An 18,941-nucleotide genomic window follows, 5' to 3' on the forward strand; every position below is an offset into this window, starting at 1 on the left:
GATGAGCTGAGCAATTGAGGATTATATGCCAATTTGAGCTAAAGGATGGGAAAGGGGCCTGAGGCTTCCAAGGGGAGGAGGGAAATTAGCACACATGACAAAGCAGCAGTTTTGGGAGACTTATTCTCACCCTGTCTTAATTAATAGAGCCCTGAATAAGCACATAATTTTTAATCAACTGAAAGATAGTTCTTTCAATGCAGACAGATCATTACATTTGACCACATCTAAGTCACCATTGTTGTAGTAAAATTACAGGGTGACAAAGTAGCAATGCTACTTTTCAGAGTAACTAATGAGAATGATCACTGAAACAAATCTCTAACTGAAAAGTAATCCAGTTGTGATTTTCATAGTTTATCTTCCACAAACTGGTAGATTTTACACAAATCAGGTGAGTTCTGCTTTGCCCAGAGAGGCTTTATTTTAATTAGAATTAATTACTTTTAGATAAGGAATTTATCACTGGTCAGATTCACACCTTCATAAAAGGCATTAAAGTCTTCTCAAAACGAGGTTGCTCAATCAGTTGCAGTGTCCTGGATTGGAGGAGGGAGTAATTTTCTTCAGCATGAGATCCCATACTTATCAACATCTGTGGTTCATTATGAATTATTATTTTGAAAATCCTGTTATTTTGTATGAAAAACTCAATTATTGTATCAGAGTTTGGTGTTAAAATAATATACTTATTAAAAAAAAACATTTTATTTTTTTAAATGTTTATTTATTTTTGAGAGAGAGACAAAGTGTGAGCAGGGGAGAGGCAGAGATAGAGGGAGACCCAGAATCTGAAGCAGGCTCCAGGCTCTGAGCTGTCAGCACAGAGCTCGATGTGGGGCTCCAACCCACGAACACTGAGATTATAAACTGAGCCAAAGTCTGATGCTTAACCAACTGAGCCACCCAGGCCCCAGAAAACATTTTACATATACAAAAAGTAACCTTTTTTTGTGTATATATTTTTCATTCTTAATGGGCTAGTGACCTAAAAATAGGAGTTCTCTGTTCATCTCTAAGATGCTCTGACAGTGTTGTTCTCACTGCTTATTGTGAAGTCAGTCTACAAAGACATGGACAGAGAGATAATTGAACCACTAAATGTAACATCTGAAGTTTCAGTAACATCCCTTTGGCATGAAAGGTGATGCCTGAAAGTGTTTTGCCAAGACCGCGAGGGATTGAATCCAGAATTCAGGACTGTCACCCCCATATCACTCTGGGAGTCCAAAAAAAAATTAAAAAGGATTTAACAAAATAATTAAACTGAGCTCATGACTTGAGGAGCTTTTGTATTTGGCAAAGGCACTTGGGAGCAGAATCTTCCTTAGCAACCGGTTAATCATGATCTCTAGGCTATGTTCACCATCATCCATTCACACACTTGTGTTTTTATCTACATTTCACAGATACATATATTCTTTCGTTAGTCTATATTTTTGCATGCTTTATTTATGTAAAGCTCATTTACCTATAATATATTAAACAGTACATTTTACAGCATTTTGAAATGTAAAATGCATCAGGAATCAGCACTGATATTTTTCTCAGATAAATCGCTGCAGTGATTACCATGAAGTACATTGATGTCACTATCACTATGACAACATTATGACAAGAACTAGTCACTCTAAGCTACCTAGTAAAGGGAACTGTCATCTATATTTCTGAATAAAATATAATACATATTAGGACCTCTGCTTTCTTACATAAATTTGTACCTTAATGATTAGGGAGTGTTGAATTACAATTGGATGAAGAAACAATTCATGTTAATGTGTCTCAAAAGGTAAGATCTGAATATTTGCAGAATGTATACTTTAACTTTTCAGTCAGTTAGAAAGGAAGCAATTGTTTTATCATTATGGTATAAGCCTATTTGATGCAATAAATGACTTCTTTTCACTTCCTTTTTTATATTTTCACATTTAAAAGAACACAATGCAGTGATACCAACAAACATTCTAAATAGGTGAATTTTGGGATTTATTTGAAGGTTTTTACACGAAGCAATATTAGAATCTTTCAGGATACTGCATAGTTTTTAATTTTCAGCTTCTTATGAAAGAAGTGAGTCACCCTTTTGTACTGTTCCATTTTTAATTAAGCAAGGATTCAAACTCATTTCTCCTTTGTGAACTCTAAAAATCACTTGACTCTTATGTATTCTCTGTCTCCCTCCCCCTAGCCCCACCCAGGGTTGTCCTATAGAAAATAAATGAAGGCGGACTAGAACCTTAGGAAGAAAATATTAGTTGTCACAAACACCATTCATCTAGAAATGCACTGTTGCCAGTATTTTTGGATCATTTATGCTCAATTTTGTACTTGTTTTAGTTTGTACAGTAGAGTGTCAGCATTCTGACATTTGCTGTTTAGAGAACTATATTACCACACGATATGACATGAAACAGTTGACAAATGGCAATTTTCCCAGTAATGTTTGCCTTTTTATTTGATCTGAGCCAAATCAGAAACTCTTTAGAGGAATTCCTTCCTTGTAAGATTTTATAGGTTTATAAAAAGAAAAAACAAAGGTATAATCTGTCTTGATTATAAAAGCCTACTTTCCATTTGGGGCAATTAGGAAATATGTCTATATTGGACATAATATGTATATATGGGCTGTAATCTTAGCGATGGACACTGTGTTCTCTTATAACTTCTTAATTGCAAAATTCTTAATGAACATGATTGAGAAGCTACTTCATTTTTTGTAATGCATCATTTGGTGCCAGAGACACTGAAAGAAAAGCAGAAACATTCTTGGTGCAGGGTGTATTATTCCAAGTATATTATCTGATGCAAAACTCAATTATGTTTTTGGTGTTACTCAACTACCTATTTAGAACAACTGAGGAAGACCAACAATTCTTTAAAAAATTGAAAATGCATAATATTCATTATAAGCAGCCTGAGGTTTCTCTGAGAAATGATATGATTAGCTTAATATGCAATTTGTATTTTGGTGTATCAGTCTTTGTATTAGAACTCAGTTGTACCTATTCTGATTATACTATTTCTAACTAAATGTTTCTTGTTTTTCAAATTATGCTGACTGTAGGTGTTATACACCATCTAAACTAAGAAAAAAATTTCATTTCAATAGAAGACATTTTGAATATGCCTCAATAGCATTTTTGACCAAAAAATAAACATAAATAAACGTAAATATAAAGAGAAGGAATACAATAAAAATTCTATTGGTTATTTAGAAGCATCAAGCCGAGACGATGTCAACTTGTATTTTAATGAAAAAAAACTTTAAAATTGATTGCTTTAAGGGATTTGTTTTCATAAGGCATAATTTCCTTGCAATTTGTAGTTTCTATTTTAAAATAAGCCTTTAGCTGAGCATATTGCATATCACTAAAAAAAAAAATTTGCTCAACACCATCCATCTAACCTATTTTTATCATGTAATAAGACAAGCATTAGATTTCCTGTATCTTATATAAAGTTAACCTACTTTCTACACCCCCCCCCAACCACCACATGTACACAAATGTACACTCACATGCTTTTGTGTTTATTTTTCTCTCTATTTCAAATTATATGTTTTACCATAATATCATTTTTTACATCTCTCCTTTAATTCTTGCAGAAGTAAACAAATCTAAAATTTGGTTCCCTAAGAACAACTCTTTATTTGAAGATTTAAGCAACAGATTTTTTTTAAATCTTTCAGAGAACTGGGACATCAAAATCATATTCTTACAAAAGGAGTTCAAATATTGAGAAATAGTTTAGATCTAATAGAATATTAGTCAGATGTTAAATTAATCACTTTAATGTGATGATTATTCCCTCATCTAGTGTTTTAAATTTACTCGAGTTCAGTGATGTTATAGCAAGTCGGAAATAGAAGGCAGGAAGGTAATCTTTTTTCTTCTTTTGGATTTAAAAAGAAATGTTTTAACATTTTGCTTTAAAAAGAAAATGTTTTTGTTAATCTGGAAATAAATAAAAATTGCTGCTTATAAACGTAGGACAAAAGGACAGCAATATCTCTTTGTCACATGGACTCTGAGTTACTCTAGTTTGTCAGTGTAATTTCAGGAGGCAGCTTTTAGAGTGCATAAGGAATCCTGACATTTCACAAGATACTTAATCTAAAATGGAAACCCTTTTTTAGTATGCATATTAAAGTAAGAGTATATATCAAGCCTTAATTTATTTGCAGTTCACTGTAAAAATGACATTTGTGAATAGAATGGCAGGGACTCAAGCCACAGATTTCTATCATATCCAGATCCTAAGACAAGGTAGCTGTCATTATTTTACTAAAGCAATATCATCTTGATTTATCTTAAAATTACATTTAGTATTCTTTTATAAGCAAGTTTAGGCAAGGCTGTGACTTTAAAAAAAATTGAAGGCTTCTTCAATCCAGGAATTTTTACACAGACAGTATTGTATTTGATAATGTTAGTGAACTTATTTTTCCTTTCTTTTTCCTGAATAAACCTAATTTGTTTCCCAAATGTTTGTTTTAAATTTAGTTGATTCTGTGGTGCAGTTAAGATGTGGAAGATAAGCTAGATATTTTTATTCACCTACAAATCTTAACCCAAGTAATTGTTTAAAAAAGTACTATATTTAGTGTTCACAAAATATAGCTTGTGGCCAGAGTTTTTGGCCAAAAATGTACCATAAACCTTTTGTTAGTATTTATGCCTAAGTGAGAAAGAAGGCAGGAAACTTTATTTTCTTCAATGTAAGTGAGGTTTTCCCCTCTCTATTATCTCAGAGTTCAGTATGCATAGGAGCCTCTTGGAATATATTTATTTATGATTACATTTTCCATGAGCCCAGTCATTCTCTAGCCTCTGAAATACACAGGCCTTATTTACTTATCTGTTAGGAAATATTTACTTATTCACTATCTGTCTGGAAATATTTTGAGTTGAACAGAAGCAGCAAAAGAATAGCTCTACCTGCAGATGCTGTTCCACTGAGAAATTAATCCTAACAATTGAAATCATCACTGAGGGAGCCCGGGCTTATATTTCTTCTCATTGTGATACAAGAGTTTACCTTATTTGTCTCCTTGGGATAAGGAAAGAAAAAGACTATTTTTCATCCAGATTTGCATTTAAAACTTCACTTTAGGGGTGTCTGGGTGGCTCAGTAGGTTGATTGTCCGAATCTTATTTTCAGCTCAGGTTACCCCAGGGTCATGGGATCGATCCCCATGTCAGCTTCCGTGCTGAGCATGTAGCCTGCTTAAGATTCTTTCTCTCTCTCCCTCTGCCCCCTCCCCCGCTCCCACTCTCTCTATCTCTCTCTAAAATAAAAGGAATCTTTTTTTAATTTAAAACTTCACTTTAGGACTTTACACAAAAATGGTTCAGGATTCCTCTACTCCCTGTCCTGTATTCTATTTCCATCCTAGTATATATGGTTGATCTGCACTCCAGACTGAGATCCATAAATGGTTTTCACGGCAGGGGGAGTTTAGGGCTACCTTTTGGAAGATAGACTCTAGGAATACTACACAGTATGTTATCAACAAGATTTGAACCCCCGTTAAAACAAGATCAAATAAAAATATAGCCTTTTAAGGGACAATTTATAAAAAAGACAATCATGCAACTTTGGGGAATGCCTGGAAAATTCGAGGGACAATTTTGTCTGCTTTTGTGTGTGTGTGATTGAAGGTGTGTACATTTTGAGGATGATCTCTATGTATTTGCCTTTTTCTCCTCCAAATAATTCATTCATTTCCTTTTTCACTTGTTTCAATTATTTTTTTTTCTTTTATTCATTCAACTAACATTTAGTGAGCATTGTAGCATTGTGGGCCACTTTATTTTTTATTTTATTTGCCAAACTTTTTTCCCATCTCCAGACTTTACCTTTTCCTATTATCCTACTTGATTTCTTCACAACATTTGTCACTGCTTGAAACCATCTTATTTGTTTCTTGTTTTGCTACATTGTCTGTTTCCCTCTACCAAATATAAGCTTCCTGAGAAAAATAAATTCTATGTGTTGTTCAATGCTGAATTTCTCAGATCTAGAGACTTGCCTGGCATCTAGTGTTGATGGTAACTACTAGCAATAATAATACCAACAACAACAATCAATAGGAGCTAACTTTTGCTAGAATTTTAACATGTTTGTCTAATAAATGAAAAGAATGAAAGATTGAAGTCATACCATAGGATTCCTTGAGATGAGTGAGGCCCAAATTATGTTACTGGACTTAATGTTCGATTGACCCCATAAATCTTCATTTTCAAATAACCCGGTTTCCTAAAGTCAAAGGGTATCTGCAGTCACTCATCATTATTCGCGAGGCACGTTTGTGTTGGACAGGAATTAGAATGGCATTTTGGGGAGCATCTGGGTGGCTCAGTTGGTTGGGCATCCGACTTTTAGTCAGGTCATGATCTCGCAGTCTGTGACTTCAAGCCCCATGTCAGGCTCTGTGCGGACATATCAGAGCCTGGAGCCTGCTTCAGATTCTTTCTCTGTCTTTCTCTGCCTTTCCCCCTCTCTCACTGTGTCTCTCTCTCTCTCAAAAATAAAATAAAAACATAAAAAAAATTTAGAATGGCATTTTTTGTGATATCTTGATAAAGTAATAAATGGATATTCCCTTGAGGCCTGGGCCTCTAAGTATTATTCTTACATTTGCTTACGATACAAGAATCCTTAAGGAGAACTGATAGTAACACCAACATTCTACCTTTGGTTTGTCTCTGCTTCTGGCCTTGTTGCTGGTATTGTCGTTTTTGTTAACTCTTTTATGAATGGTGTTAACACTGTACAGGATAGTGAAAAGATTAGGTGAGCAACAAATGATCAAATTAATTTTGACAGGTGGAAAACAAGTCAAAATAAAGAGCTAAATTTTAACAAATATTAATGGAAACTGTTGTATTTAGGTTTAAAAACTAGTTAATACGTAATAAGAAAATGCCCAGAGTAATGGTGTTAGTGTGAAAACAAAACACATCACCTTCTTCGAATGTTGGAAATGTAAGGCGAATATGGTAAGAATGTGAAATCTCATGTGCTTTGATAAACGTGTATTCTCAAATAAAGGATACCATGGTCTGCACTTTAAGATTGACTAAAAATTTACTTCCATGTGAAGAGGGTCAAATTAATTTATTCCATGATTTTCCAGAGCAATAAGGCCTGCATCTTGCCACAGGAAGTGTTTGGATAAAGAATGAATAACTGGGTCTCATTCAGTTGGAGAGAGAGTCCATGCATGGTTGGTACAAAGGGGTGGATGATATGTTTCTTCCAGGTCTGAGTTTTTTTTTTTTTTTTGGAGTAAATTATTCAAAGCCAAAAAACAAACAAAAACGGAAAAGTGAAAAGAAAAAGAGGATCTTTTATTTCCAGTCATCAAATGTAGAACATACTAATTTTTTTAAAGAGCTCTCTTGAGAACCTATTATTTTAATTTCACCTGCTCTGTTGAAAAGAGCTAAAAATGGGTAATTTATTATCACAGATTTTTTTTTCACTGTAAAAACAGCAGTGCTACATTTAGCTTGATTCAATTAGCCACACACACAAACACAATAAATCAAAAATCTATCAAATAAAGTGTTCTAAAGCCTCAAGTTGAGAACTCTTTTGTAAATTGTTCATGCTCTAATTGAGAGCAAGCTTGTTATATTTAGTGTTTCTTGGCTAATATGACAGTAAAGTCAATGGAATGTTGTTTTTAATACCCTAATACTTTAGTGTTGAGTGGGGAAAAAAGAAGGGAGAAAAAAAAAGATCAAACTTGTCAAAGACAGAAAGATATAAGGAGCAGATTGTTTTTATTATCCTTAATACTTTAGTGGGTAAAGAAAAAAGAGGGATAAAAAAAGATCAAACTTATTTAAGACAGAAAAATATAAGGAAGATAATATAAATATTTATGACTTCTCTGCTACCAGAAACATTAAGCAGAAAGTGGCCAAAGGGATTTCAGTTCTGAGTTTCTCTAATATATGGAAAGTGGCTGAGTGGGCTATCACACTCCTCTCCATGCCTTTGTCAGAAATAGGAATACTCACTGATCTCCAGAAACTATTAGAGTACGTTATTTCTTTGGACTAAACTTCTCTCTTTCTCTGTCTCTGTCTCTGCATCTCTCTATTTCTCTGTCTCTTTTTCTCATTCTCTTCCTGTTTCTTTAATACCTTTTGCTCTAATAATTTTTCTGACTAAAATTCTCCAGTAGAATTCATTAGTCTTATATACTTTACTGATTTTTAAACAAGATTGTTCACTAGCATTTTAATCAAGATTGTTCACTAACAAGGATAATTCAAGTGTTTTAAGCCCTGCAATTACATTTATCTCCCAAATCAAGTCTGAAGTTATGCTGAAGATTTTTAAGTTTTGTTTTTAATTATGAAAGGCATTCTCCTTAAAAGAGTCAACCATGTGCCTATAAAGTTAGCAAGCATTTGTTGCTTAGAGTGTTCTGTGGATGAAATGCAGTTTGTTTACATTATGTAGGAGTTTTAAAATGCTCTTAGATTTTTCCCTGGCATATTTGGATTAATTTTGTCATCTAAAATTTTTTGTATTTCATGTAAAAAAATCTGCAACTAACCAGATGAAGTTGAAGTCTAAAACTAAACTTAATATTAATTCAGTAGTTTAACCAAACCGTACTTTTTATATATTATATTCTAACTTTTTTTTTTTGTAATCAAATGGAAGTATTCCTTTCTCTAATTCTCAGTTATTTGTCTTTACAACATCTCTGCACTTAAGCTGACAGAAAAATAAAATTAACAATTCATTAGACTGCGTAAGGTTAATCATGGAATGGAACCAAGGAAAATCTCCAGGTAGATCTCTCACCTGCTCAGTTCTGTTGTAATAGAAGCAGCATAAGTTCAGGCAGTCAACAGTGAGGATTGAATAGCTCCTTTCAAAAGTCTACCATTCTTGGGCCCCTTTGATGGCTCAGTCTGTTGAGCATTCACCTTTGGCTCAGGTCATGACTTCACTGGTTCTCTGCATCGGGTTCTCTGCTATTAGTGCAGAGCCTGCTTCAGATCCTCTGTCCACTCAATCTCAGGAATCGTAAGCCTCAGTCATCAATCTTGGGCATCACTGATTTGGTTCAAGAAACTGTACTCTTGCCTCTTATCTACTTAATGGCCAACTGTCAATTCCTCATCAAACTTCTTTCCACACTGTTGCCAGCAAGATCTCTTTAAAATGAAAATTTGATCCAAGTGGCTGGGTGGGCTCATCAATTCCTCATCAAACTTCTTTCCACACTGTTGCCAGCAAGATCTCTTTAAAATGAAAATTTGATCCAAGTGGCTGGGTGGCTCAGTTGGTTAAGCATCCGAATTTGGCTCAGGTCATGATCTCACAGCTTGTGAATTCAAGCCCCGCATGAGGCTCTGCCCTAACAGTGTGGATCCTGCTTCACATCCTCTGTCTCCCTCTCTCTCTGCTTCTCCCTCATTCGCGTGTGCTCTCTCTCTCTCTCTCTCTCAAAATTAACCATTTCAAAAAAAGATGTGAAAATAAATAATTAATAAATAATAAAATAAAATAAAATAAAAGTTTGATCTTCTTACCACCCCCGGCTCACAAAAATCCTGTTTAAAAATTTTGAATCATGTTAGAATAAATTCCAATATACTTTCATAATCTACAAGATCTTTCCCTTTTTGGCTTCAGCTATCCAACTCTTTGTATGTAAAAATTATCATACGCTTTACTCTATCTGGAATATTTACAATTTTTCTAAGTACCATGTTATTCTATGAATCTCTGCCTTAACACTTCATATTCTTATTCGTAATTCAACTGTTAAACACATTAATTATTCCAAACATTTGTCAGGCATTACCTCCAGTGTCAAAATCTCTCTCAACCCCCGAATTTCCACCCCTTTCTGCAAAGGTCATCAATTTTTACTAATGAAAAGTTTTTTATGTAAATTTATTATGGCAAATATCATATAAATATAATAATATCATAATATGGGCATATTTAAATAAATTTATTTTACTTTTACCTCTTTTGTTTTCCTTATTGAATTATGTGCTATTACAAAGTAAGGTCTGTCCTGGATTTATCCACCTGTCACTGTTGTTGAACATAGCGCCTGCAGCATGGTAAGCCTTTATTAATATTGGGTAACATAGAATGTATTTCCCACCCACTGGAAATAAAACCAAAGAATATCTCAATAAATTTTAGTTGTAGAATGGGAATATAGGACATGTTAAAAACGAGGAGCTCTAGAACAAGCCCCTCTGGCAACGAAGTTTTATTCCATCACTCCCTAGTAATTGAGTCTCAAAAGGCACATATACCACTGCTGCTCCAATGCAAATGTGAATTCAGAAAACATGCAAGCAGGCCAAGGGTTGCAAACATAAGAGAATGAGAGAGAGGTCCAGTGGACTATAAGTTCTTGATTCTGATTTCCCTGGGAACTGTAGTTTAATTCATGTGCCAGTATATTCTTTATGGTCAACATCTTGCCCAGACTCCTTTTATTTGTGTTCATATCACTTGCAATCAATAGAATCCTAAATAATATAATGGCTTATATATTTGCAGCCACGAGGGTTTGTATGTTTGATGAAAATAATAAAATTGAAATTAAAAATTAAATATCACTTGAAATAATTGTAGGAACATATATTAGTCTTGATGGTACTTTCTGGTTTTGCACATATGCACACACACACACACACACACACACACACACACACACAAACATACTCACTCCTATAGCTACTTATAAAGAATTTCATAAACATTAAGGTATTCTGAGGAAGCACAGGGAGGTGTTTCATTCTGTATTGAAGGAGTGAAAAATAGACAAATTCTTGATTTACCAGGATCATGATAAAAGGTTTATGTTTTTTTCATGTAAACACATACTCTCTATCCCAGAATAAACCATTATATTGCAAAACATAAAATGATAATGTGATTATGATCTTTGAAAAAGGCATTGTTCTACTTTTGCTGGCATTGTTGCTCTTGTAGTTTTTAGATAAAAGTGTGATGTCCTTTAAAATTCTGCAACCAAAATAAAAACTGTCGATGAAGATAGCTATTCTGAAATTGGAGAGTGCCTTTTTTACTTCTTAAAATTGGAAATATAGGAGAATTTAGATGTATGGATGGATGTATAGTCTTTTTTCTCCAACTTAAGGGTCTGGAAGTGCCTTATAAAAATATGTGAACCATCACACACTCAGTATTTGATAAAATTGATGATCATTGAGGATTATAGGCTAGTGGCATATACTGTTCATACTGACAAATAATTTTTCATAGTTCTAGACAAACGGCTATATAGTTGGTAAAATCATAATTAGAAAGAACCCATAAGTATATCGTCCCGCGTGATATCGAGGCTGAGAAGATAAGAGTTTTTTTTACTTAGTGGGTAGATATGATGATAAGTAATCAGCCTGCAGTAATTTTGTTTAGTGTATTATAATTTTTGTAATATATGAAATTTAGATCCTGTGAGAAGCAGATGCTGAGACTGAAGTTCAGAAGGGCTACCAAAGGTTATTGTGGAGTAAAACCTGTTTTAAAAAAAAATAGAAGGGAGTGGGGTGGCAGGAAGGAAGAAACATGACAATGCAGCAAGAACTTTCAGACCATGTTTTGTATTTGATCAAATCTACCACCCCATCAGGGAGGCTTGGGAGAATGATTGCCTGTTAAAAGAGTCCTGCGTTAAGCAGAAATGGATCATTAAGTATCATAGTTTGATCAGTTATCTGCTGTGTCCAAAGAGTGACCTTGGCTCAAAAGCTGTGATGAACTAGAAAGTGCTCTGAAGAGTGTGGTTGAGAATCAGGCTGCCGCTTCGTGTTCCATGTCCATGACGGCCACATTAAGAAAGACAAAGTTAATATCATGATGAGCTCTGAGTAATAGAATTCTTGAATCACTGTATTGTATACCTGAAACTAATATAACAGTCTATGTTCATTACACTGGGATTAAAGTTGAAAAAAATACAAAGCTAATTAAAAAGCGTGCTCTTTGATCAACTGAGGTAACATAATTCATTGAGAGTTAGGACCATTGTCTAGAATTCCAAATTGTGTGTTTTTAATTTGGAAAGCTTTTGCTTACTAAAGAGTCTTGGGGTGCATGGATAACTCAGTGGGTAAGCATCCAACTTCAGCCTAGGTCGTGATCTCACAGTTAGTGAATTCAAGCCCCACATTGAGCTCTCTGCTGTCAGCACCGAGTCTGCTTAGGATCTTCTGTCCCACTCTCTCTCTGCACCTCCCCACCACTTACTCTCTCCCTCTCTCTCTCTCTCAGAAATGAAGTAAAAACATTACAAAAAGAATCTGGGGGTTACCACAAGGGAGTGCTTGAATGGAAAATGGAGAAATGGAGGCATCAAGTAAATGTTCTGTTCACTAAAACTTCATAATGTAAAAAAAACAAACAAACAAAAAAAAGGTAATTTGCATGAAAACAGATCTCTGAAACAAAGTGAACAAGATGCCAGGCCATGTTCAAAATATGGAAAAGAATTCAGAATAGAGGGAATAGAAAAGGAGTACAATTGGACATATGTCAAAAAAGAATGGGATAAAGGAAGAACCTAGAAAAGATAATTTCCAGAGTGGAATACACATTAAAATAGGCTATATAATATTTGTTTTACTATTATTATTATTATTATTATTATTATTATTATTATTATTATTATTTAAAGTTTATTTATTTATTTTGAGAGAGACAGAGACAGTACAAGTGGGGAAAGAGCAGAGAGGAGGGAGAGAGAATCCCAAGCAAGTTTGGGCTGCCAGCAGGGAGTCCAATGTGGGACTCAAACCAGTAAGCTGTGAGATCATGACCTGAGCCTAAATAGAGTCTGACTCAAGCTCTGACTGGGGCACCCAGGTGCCCCCAGCTATACAATCTTTAGAGACCTCCATTCTGCATTGCTCTTAGAAAGCAGCTGTGCCTAGCCTAATTCCTGCCATAACTACTACCTCTAAGAATGAGATTGCCAGAATGTGCAAGAGAATTTGCAGTTTTATAAGATATAATATATCCTTAAATTGGGATGTTATGTTCTCTGGTACTTGTCCTGTGCTTTTCAGCTTGAGATCTTGGGTAATGAAAAATTTATTAGTGGCATATATTTAATTTGATTTGACAGAGAAATATTTGTTGGTATAACTTGTAAAATCTGGGAGGAGAAAATAAATGGATTCACAGTACTCAGCACACAGTTTTCACGTCAAGTTTAAATTGGATCAAAAAATTATGTGATTTGACACTGACAATGGCATCCCACTAGTCAGTAGCAAATGCAGTTTGGGGGAAAATCACCATTGTCATTGTCATTTTCATTCCTTGACTGGATTTGCTGTGACTTTATTATATAAAACGGTATTTGGAGAATGCATTTTCTCAAATTATAATATAAAGCTTACCTTCTTTCTACTTTTGTTTACCTTTACCATAATATGTTTCTATTGATAATACTTTTAAACTATATTTTTACATAATTAAATAATTAAAATAATACAGTTTTTAAGTCAATCTTATAAAACAAAAGAAAAAAATGAAGCCCAGGGATTGCTTATAGTTTTACTATCTAAGTGTAAGTATTGCTAATATTTTTCTTTCATTTTATTTATTTTTTTTTTCAACGTTTTTATTTATTTTTGGGACAGAGAGAGACAGAGCATGAACGGGGGAGGGGCAGAGAGAGAGGGAGACACAGAATCAGAAACAGGCTCCAGGCTCTGAGCCATCAGCCCAGAGCCTGACGCGGGGCTCGAACTCACGGACCGTGAGATCGTGGCCTGGCTGAAGTCGGAGGCTCAACCGACTGTGCCACCCAGACACCCCGCATTTTAAATATAAGACAAATATTCTTTCTATAATCAAGTAGTACATACAAATTTGGGTTTCTTTTTCCTTTTACTACATCATAATGTTTCAAACTGTTACATATTCTTTTTTAATTTTTTTAACGTTTATTTATTTTTGAGAGACAGAGAGAGACAGAGTGTGAGCAGGAGAGGGGCAAAGAGAGAGAGAAAGACACAGAATCTGAAGAGGCTCCAGGCTCTGAGCTGTCAGCACAGAGACTGACACGGGGCTGGAAGTCACAAGCCATGAGATCGTGACCTGAGCCGAAGTCAGACACTTAACTGACTGAGCCACCCAGGTGCCTCTGTTATACATTCTTTTAAGCACTATTTTGAATGGTAGCATAATATTTCATTAAGTGAACCAAATGCACTATCACATCTCAATACTTGAATCTTACTCTTCCACAAATTGACCTTTGGAGTCTGTAAGAGTCACAGATCAAAGTTAAGAGGCTGATCTTAATTATTACATATTTGTAATTTCAAGATTTTTTAATGTTTATTTTTGAGAGAGAGAGAGAGAGAGAGAGAGAGAGAGAGAATGAGCAGTGGAGGGGCAGAGAGAGAGGGAGACACAGAATGTGAAGCAGACTCCAGACTCTGAGCTGTCAGCACAGAACAGGATGCAGGACTTAAGAACTGTGAGATCGTGGGGCTCCTGGGTGGCTCAGTCAATTAAGCATCCGACTTCAGCTCAGGTCATGATCTCACAGTTCATGAGTTCGAGCCCCACATCAGGCTCTGTGCTGACAGCTCAGAGCCTGGAGCCTGCTTTGGATTCTGTGTTTCCCTCTCTATCTCTGCCCCTCCCCTGCTCATGCTCTGTCTCTCTCTCTCAAAAAAAAGTGTGAGATCATGACCTGAACCAAATTCAGATGCTTAACTGACTGAGTCACTCAAGGGCCCATCATATATTTGTAAGTTAGAAAGTAAATTAGTCTCCAAAAAACAGGCTGAGGTAAATTTCGAACTTGTAACTCATGTCTCTAGTCACAAAATGACTGATGATGGAGTTTGTCTTCACTTTAAAAATATAGGAAAACAGGACTCCTTGTTGAGAGGTCATGAGAAAAATGTTATGCTTTCACTCAGGGTTAAATATCAAAATCATTTTGCTTAAAGAAAGATATAGATATTTCTTAAGTATATGGTACGTATAATAGGTGGATAGATGGATAGATAGATAGATAAATAGATAGATAGATAGATAGATAGATAGATAGACAGATAGATCAACAGACACAGATATCCCTGTATATACAGCTATTTTCATTGAAGTGAGATAAAATATTTTGGGTAAATTAATTGAAAAAAGGAGAACTACTAGAAGAAACTACTGTGTTTTACTTTTTTGCTTTCAGTGATAGATAAAATCTAATGTTATATGATAGAGCTTTACATTTTACCTCACAACAATGATTGTGTAGGGATTACATTCCCCTCTCCAGACCTAAATGTTTAAATTACTGAGATTTCCAGTGACCTCTTTCAGGTTGACACCCTGGAGCAGTTACTTAATCAGCTAGCCTGGCAAACATGTAATTTAGTGACAAAAATGGTTACTAGGTTACAAACGAGTTATGCTGTCTTTAGTGAACTGTAGAGCTTTGAATACACAAATTAGTTTCCTCTCCTCAAATTTAAAAATATTAAAGAAACCGGATCATGATGGCAGATCAAATGAATAGAGGCATATAACTCCTCATCCATTTAAAACACCCTAAAAGTATGAAAAATATGTTTAAAATTTTGTTTACTATACTGGCAAGTGAGACAGTCATAAACTGGTTATGAAATCAGTTTGTCAAAATCAATAGCTTTCATATAAAGCAGCTATATACAGCCAGTTAGAAAATGTAACTGAAAAATATCTATAAACACCTAGAAATAAACCTATCAACAAATGCACACTCATTCTGTGAAGAAGTTTACAGTATTTTAAAAGATAAAAAAGAACTGAGCAAGTGGAGACATATTCAATATTTTGAAATGTGAAGACATATTTGTAAAGTATTCAGGTTTTATCTAACCCCGCATCCTACTGACCGCATCTATCTGATGATAGAGATAAATTCCAGAAACAGTATCCAGAATGAAGCTTAGGAATTATGCCGTTACATTCTTTTTTGGCTTCTGACGTAAGAATCTAGATTATTTATTCAGATATGAACTGCAACATTTCCTTATGCCTAGGCTTTCAAACAACCAAAAAGATCCTTCCCCAGAGAAGCTCCAGTGGAGGAGGGAGGGACCACAGTACAACATGTGGGCACAGCACCCAGCTGTGTGTCCACCAGGTGGCAGAAACCATCATGGAAGCTCTTCCTTGCTCTGTAGTTATCAACCTTCCTCACATCAAGAGTAGGCAGGTAAAAGTAGTGCGTTCACATTTGACCTTGACTAGTTTTTCTGTTGTTTTCTACATTTTCCAGCAGTGAAATCAAACTGGCTCTTCAGCTTTTTTCCTGCTTCTTGCAGGGAAGACCGTTTTTACTATTGGGCACGTTTTGTGTTTTTTTTCTCATTGAGAATTTGAACCCTCTTTTGTGTTCTACAAAAATTTGGAAACATGTTTATTTTTACCTGCTTTTTATTTTTTACTTTACAGATCATATTTTTTATATTGCACTTGTGTGTCAAAATAACACCCCTCGGGGCGCCTGGGTGGCTCAGTCGGTTAGGCGCTCAGGTCATGATCTCACAGTCTGTGAGTTCAAGCCCCGCGTCAGGCTCTGTGCTGACAGCTCAGAGCCTGGAGCCTGTTTCAGATTCTGTGTCTCCCTCTCTCTGACCCTCCCCCCATTCATGCTCTGTCTCTCTCCGTCCCAAAAATAAATAAACGTCAAAAAAAATTCAAAATAACACCTCTCACGTAAAAAATAAAACCAAATATATGGCCAGGGATATGCATAGTACTCTTGTGAAGATATTATACAAAGAGACTGGAGTTAAAAACTTTGACATAATGAAATAAAGTTCACTTAAAAAAAAGGGGAAATGACATTTTTGGGAGATTTGGTCAAAACAGAAAAAAATCAGATGTTTTGGACTTAAAATACTTAGCAAGTTTGTAAAGCTTATATATTTTTTTCTATTTTATTCACATCTAGAAGAGGTGTGTGTGTGCGTGTGTGTGTGTGTGTGTGTGTGTGTGTGTGTGTGTGTGTGTGTTTGCATGTTTAGAGGCATTGGTGGAGAGGGGTGGTAATGTAATTAAACAAGAAGGCCATTAGGTTGAGGTGGCTTTAATGCCTTGGTAGCCTACCTAAGCAAATGAAAACCTAAGCCAGAGTCAGTGCAAGTGTATCTGAGAAAATTAAATGTAACAACAACCAACCACAAACAGCCAACTAGGTTTCCCCAAATAAGACAATTACTTAAGCTATAGCCAATCACATATTTCCTTGTTTTGCTTCTATACCTTCTCTGTGAAAAATTTTTTCCCTAGCTCCTGTAGGCACAGCACTCCTAAACAGCTTTGGTTTGGCTCTGTGTGATTCAAATCAATGTATGCTCAAATAAAATAAAAAAATTTAATGTACCTAAATTTATCTTTAAAAAAAAAAAAGCTATTTTATTGAGCTAGGAATTGTTTGTTTTTATTTTTGTTTTCAAGTAAGCTTTACACCCAACATGGGGCTTGAACTCACAACCCTGAGATCAAGAGTTCCATGCTCCACTGACTGAGCCTGCCAGGTACTTCTCAGTTGATCATTTAACGGAGGATACTTAACCATTTAGGATACCACCTAATTCAGTTTTATGTGTTCACCATCTACCATCTACTGTCTTGTCTAAAACAAAACTACCATGTCACATGTACACTTGCCTCAACTGACCACAAGACCACAAGACCACAAGACCTCAGCCTCATAAGACCACAAGAATCCCCTGGAAGCTTTCTTAGTTACACCACAGAGAACTTTGCAGATGGAAGGGAAACTAACGCCTATCACCACATGTATGGATGCTGACATATACAGTCATATGAGTGCCCTGGTTCACTGGATGTTGACTTAACTCTTGTGAACTGATATTGCCAAAATTGTTGGAAGACTAAAAGAACAACTTAGAATTTGCATAAGGGTTTCAAACTAATGCATTTAAATTACACATGTACAATATAACATATTCTACAGTGTAGCAAGTGCTGTAGAAGTGTTTATCAAATAATTATTTACTGCCCAAGATATATTTCTGATACAAATATTTTAAAGCAATATTCAGTTTTTGATTTTACAGTGCCATGGATGTGAACTAAATTTTGAGATTTTGCTGTGTTAGTATTGATTTCTATCATTCATTTCTAATTCTATAAACAAGATTACTTCATTTATTGTTCAATTATATATTTCAGACATTTCATATATATTTGGAGTAGGTGTTAAACATTTGTAATATATAGAAATAGACATGGAAATAAATTGTGACAGTCTTATGTAAAATACACACACACACACACACAATCAGATTTACAAGTATATATACGTCAGTGCTTAGTAAAAAGAGAGAGTTTCAACACCATTGCTAGGTGGATAAAAGCTAGTCTCAGAAAATACATTCATAATTCCTCACCAACTTTTAGGCACTTTTCTGTAGCATCTTTCTCAATCTTCCTTAGTTGGAATTAATCTATTTCTTTTTTCTTATGCTCTTTTTTTCTTCAATGATCATTTTCAACATATTCAACTTTGTGTTATAGTTGGTTGTATAACAAACTGTCTCTAATACTAGACAACATTATTTTATCCCACCTCATGGTAGCACAGGAAAAAATAAATTTTTAAGCTGACCAAAGCAACATTCTAAACCTTACTGATTAGAACATTTCTAAGCTGCAGAAATGGTATAGTAAGAAAACTAAAGGAGAATCAGGAATTTTCAAATTCTGTCTGAGGATTGATTTCTAGAGGCATTGAACCAAGCTAAGAATTTTGTTTTGTTTTTGTGTCCTCTTTGTTAAAAAAAAAAAACATAGGGGCGCCTGGGTGGCGCAGTCGGTTGAGCGTCCGACTTCAGCCAGGTCACGATCTCAAGGTCCGGGAGTTCGAGCCCCGCGTCAGGCTC

At 35.1% G+C, this 18,941-nt stretch overlaps 1 protein-coding gene across 1 annotated transcript in view; it reads left to right on the forward strand.

The window, feature by feature from the left end:
- The first annotated feature begins 1,768 nt into the window (after positions 1-1,768).
- The window catches only part of DGKB (diacylglycerol kinase beta), a 792,867-nt gene continuing 775,694 nt past the window's right edge, over positions 1,769-18,941 (forward strand). Inside the window, exon 1 of the mRNA XM_086695070.1 lies at positions 1,769-1,789. The gene's annotated coding sequence lies outside the window, so the exon portion shown is untranslated. The remainder of the gene's footprint in view (positions 1,790-18,941) is intronic.

This window comes from Puma concolor, chromosome A2, assembly GCF_028749965.1.
Source record: "Puma concolor isolate L17-30 chromosome A2, mPumCon1.1.hap2, whole genome shotgun sequence".
NCBI lineage: Eukaryota > Metazoa > Chordata > Mammalia > Carnivora > Felidae > Puma > Puma concolor.